Here is a 4,784-nt window from a genome sequence, read left to right as displayed (position 1 = left end):
GGGGCGGCGGAGTCTGGCTCACGGGCCCGCCGTGGGCTCGCGGGCCGGCGGTGGCTGGCGGCGAGGATCACCACGTGGCACGCTGGGATTCGCTGCGGCAGGCGGCGCGGTGGAGCGGACATGTCCGGTCTGATCCGGACGTGTCCAGCGGCGGAGAGGGAGCGGGCCTAGGGTTTCGGGACCCGGGATTTTTGGGGGAGGCACATATTTATAGGTAGAGGGAGCTAGGAGACTCCAAATGGGGTGCGCTTTTCGGCCACGCGATCGTGATCGAACGACCGAGAGCATGGAGGGGGTTTGGATGGGCTCAAGGGCTGTTTGGGAGGGGTGTTGGGCTGCACACAAAAGAGGCTTTACGGTTCCCCAGTTAACCGTTGGAGTATCAAACGAACTCCAAATGGCACGAAACTTGACAGGCGGTCTACCGGTGGTGTACCAAGGCCGCTTGACAAACCTCGGTCCATTCCGAGAAGGTTTAACACCCGCACACGAAAAGAGGCAAAAGGGGGCGCCGGAGGACATAGGAGTGTCGGATTGCAAAACGGACAACAAAAAAAATGCTCGGATGCATGAGACGAACACGTATGCAAAATGAGATGCACATGATGACATGATATGAAATGTAGATGATGACATGGCAAAATGCAACACGCAAGCATATGACGTGGCAACAACGGCGAATAACTGGAAGACACCTGGCGCATCGAATCCGGGGCGTTACACTTTCAAGGAAGCTTCCCGGCATGACCTTTCCCTGAATTGGCGTATGGTGAGGTGAGTATCCGGGTATCATGACAACTCCAGTCAAGCACTGGGCAATACTGGCACTTAGATGGATTAGATGACTTTTGATGACCAGCCTTTACCCGCGGGCACTGGCCACTTACATACAGAACCTATACATTTCCAAATAGGAGATGAGGGAGCCCTTGATCCGGCGCATGACTCTCATGAATGAGAAGCTCAATAGCCATCTATCTAGAGAAGGAACTAATGCCACTGATAAGAAATCCATAGACCGTACGCCCACTTACCACTCTACCACTTCAATTCAATGACGGACTTCACCGATACCTAGCTTGAGAGAGATCGATCACTGGCATGTGGCGTATATTTCCGAGAGAAAGAGGAATTAAATTCACCTTTACCCCTTCTATCACATGTCTCACTAGAGATTCCCACAAACAAAAGAGAGATTAGGAAGACCACTCCTTTGCGAACTTGGATGGCATTTTCCGCAATCTGTTTTGTGGATGATATCCTTCCATACCAGGAGGATCTACTGGAGAATCAAGGGTCCATTCCAATAGACATAGTGCAAGAGAAGAGAATTGGGTGACTTGAATATGCAGCAATTTGCCCGGCTATGGATAGGCAGGCATTCCTTTCTATGGGCCACCCACTTCTCCTAATCAAGAAATTGCTTTAGGGCAAGAGTCATATGTGACCAGATTGGAAACCGAATTCCATTCCTGATGAGAAACTATCTGATACTCCTCCTATTCCGAAAGGTTTTCTAGGCACCTGCTTAGAGATTTGACAGACTACCAATCCAAATAGCAGTCAAGAAAGAATCCAAGTTGCAGTCAAGATAGATGGAATGGACTAGGGCGCAAGGAAAGAGATCCAGAACGAGACCGATCATTCATTCCCTCTTTCTCTGGCTATAGAATTGACATAGAACTAGTTTTTCTTCCCAAGGCCCAATTCTTAATGATTGAGGAAATGCACGCTCACATAATGGGAAAATCACGTATAATCCTTACGAGAAATCTCCTACTTTCCTCTCTACAGGGAAGTGCGCCAGTTCGAGAAATATCGTTGATAGAATGAATGCTCTTACGCGCTAATGAATGATGACTTATTTAAAGAATTTCTTGATATCTTGCAGAATGGTTTTCATGCTAATCAGAATGAATTTCTACTTATGCGCTAAGAGAGACTCTGGTGGAATCAAACCAGTCTCTTGGGAAAATCAAATGGATGGATCTCTTTGTCAGCTTCTTGTTTGAGAAAAAGAGTAGTGACTCCCTGGATTGAGATTTCTAGGAAAAAGAGTTGTGAACGAAATCCTACACTCCCTGTAGGTAGGGCTGGGCGAGAAAGGGTCCCCTCTGAGGCCTATAAGTTAGTAAGCAGGCCAAATATTCCACCGGGGTCTTTCTTAGCAAACTCATTGATGGCAGTACCTAACTAAAGAAGAATAGCGCTCTTTCTTTCTTTCAATTACGTTTCTTGAATGGTTCTGCACTTAGATCAGTCAGTACACACGAAACCCTTTAATCAAGTGAGTGCCATTTTAACTCAGCTCTTTCCTAGTGATCTTTATTGTCCCTAGAAGCATCTCTTCTTTTCATATAGAAATGAAATGCTTTAGTGGAAAAGAGGGAGATCCGGACTCACTTCTACCAATCGAAGATTATCATATTTTAATTAAAGGCAAATGATAGTCAGAAAATCGTATAAAAATGCTGAAGTTAGGCTTCTTCAGGAAAATGAGTTGTGGCTTCAAGCTCCAGTCTTAGTTTTACTAGAGATCAAATCGAAAAAGGCTCCCCGTGGACTCTACGCATGACTTTTTTCAAAACCTTACATAATTTGAATTTCTCTTTCATTCCATGTTGCGGATAATGTGCCGTTTGGAAGTGTTTTGCTCTAAAGTGTTTGGTAAGTTTGTGCTTGGCTTGAATGCGTATCCCGATATCTTTTTCTTCCTCATTCTTATTTTGGTTTTCGTATCACGGATGTTGGTTCGCGCTTTATGGCCACGTTGCCCAGTCTGGGCTGGGCACGTTTTGACTGGCTTTATTTTGATCGCTGTGCCGCAGTCTAGCATTACCACTGCGGAATGCTCGCCCGATAATGACCCTGCACAAAATGCAGATGCCTCGACTTCTGGGACGGAAACTATAACCCCTGATATACTCGAGAAGAGATTTGTCGCCTTTATATCCCAATTTGGGGGAAAGGCACCCCAGCAACGGATTTTCGATAGTTTTGTCGAAAACGTGAAGTTACACTCAGTGCCACAGGTTGATTTAGTGGAGCTAAACCGCATAATTCAAGTCATAACCAACGCGAAGCACCCGTTCCAAACTCTTGGTGAGGCAGCCAATAGTGTTGTGAATCTTTATGATGAATATTATTTCAAGAAATATGGTAGGCACTTGTAGCATTAACCGGTATGACTTCCTCTTTCATTACTTCATCATTTCCATATCCCTCTCCCTTGTTCGATCTTACTCATCAAATGGCACTCAGTTCATATCTGTAAGTTTGTTCGATCATTGACAAGGTTCAAAGAAAGGGTGGGCCATTCACCATGAAGGCTAAAAGTGAAATAGGCTTTACTGGAATTCGGCAGATCGTTTTTTCTGTGCCAGGAACCAGATTTGAACTGGTGACACGAGGATTTTCAATCCTCTGCTCTACCAACTGAGCTATCCTGACTATTTATTGTGCATCATCCTAGTAGAGTACTTGTATCTATGTCAATTAAAGGGACTAAAAAAGGAAAAAGTATTCTCAAATTGGACTTAGTAAATATCAGGATAATGATATGGATTGTGAATGACTTACTTAATAATAGGGATTACTTGCCTATACTATAATATGTTCATTTGTATGAATGGGATAAGATCCAAAGAAGTCAGTTCGGATCCGTTTGTGAAAGAGTAGAATAAGAAAGATAGTGAATCTTGTTTGAACTATTAATGAAAAATAGAGGTTGGTACAATAGTTAGGAAGTAAAATGGGGTTTTTATTGGGGATATGTAACATCCCAAAATTATAAATTTTGGAATGTTATAAACAAATAGATAGTTTTGATTGATTGTTTGATTGATTGACTGAAAGTGAGTGAATTCGAAACTTTTGAAAGTTAAAATGAGAGGGAATAAAAGGACTTTCCCAAACTTTCATTTTTGCTTTTATGATCTTTGTGAATTCAAGTTCTTTTCATCACAAAACCCTAGAGAGAAGATGACATGACTTCTTCCATTTATTTAAATGACAAGGGGTGTTGAAAATACTTGAATTTCATTTGGAAAATATTTCCAATTCTGAAACTTTATGCAACTCAATGATTTTCACGAGAGAAGATAAAATGACTTCTTCAATACATATGAAATATGAGTTGGGAGTTTCAAAGAATTAAATTCAAAGTTCTTTTGAATTTATTTTCAAATTTGGGGTTATTTGAGTTTTATTCAAATTATTTTTCTCCAAAAATAAAATATATGGAAAATAGGGTAACATGATTCCCTACATCATAAAATTGGAGAGAAATAAATTTGAATTAATTTTGGTATTTTTTAAAATGATTCTTACTGGATTTTACTAGGGCAGAAGCACTCTTTGCTTTATTTAAATTAGTGTGATTTTTATTTGACGCTATAAAAATGTCCACGTTGTAGAAAATCTTTTTTTGAAATTTTTGATATATAATATGCCTATATTATATTTTGTACTTATCCCTTTTGTTTTAATTCTTTGTCTGTTTTTTATTTAAAAAAATCCTCCTGCCGACTGGGCCGGCCTAGCTCCTCAGCCAGGCCCAGCCCAGCTCGCCAACCGCCTCCGTCACCGAGCTCGGGACGTGGCCGACTCCGCCGCCGCCGCCGAGTCCCGGTCGGGCACGCCTCCCCTTGCCCCTTCTCCACGCCTCCCGAGGCCGCCCCTCCCCCTATAAAGCCGCCCCGGGCCCCGTCTCTCTCTCTCTCTCTCTCCTTGCCTCGCCTCTCCTTGCAAAGCGCCACCGCCGCCGGATCTCGCCGCCGCCGCCG

General features: G+C 43.2%; 1 non-coding gene across 1 annotated transcript; it reads right to left on the bottom strand.

The window, feature by feature from the left end:
- Nucleotides 1-3,377: 3,377 nt before the first annotated feature.
- TRNAF-GAA (transfer RNA phenylalanine (anticodon GAA)) lies at nucleotides 3,378-3,450 on the bottom strand. Its single transcript has one exon. It is a non-coding gene; the product is annotated as a tRNA-Phe (tRNA).
- Between the last annotated feature and the right edge of the window lie 1,334 nt (nucleotides 3,451-4,784).

The sequence above is a fragment of the Triticum aestivum genome, chromosome 6B (assembly GCF_018294505.1).
Source record: "Triticum aestivum cultivar Chinese Spring chromosome 6B, IWGSC CS RefSeq v2.1, whole genome shotgun sequence".
Classification (NCBI taxonomy): domain Eukaryota; kingdom Viridiplantae; phylum Streptophyta; class Magnoliopsida; order Poales; family Poaceae; genus Triticum; species Triticum aestivum.
The sequence above is the reverse complement of the archived record's forward strand: the minus strand, read 5'-3'. Positions and strand labels throughout refer to the sequence as shown.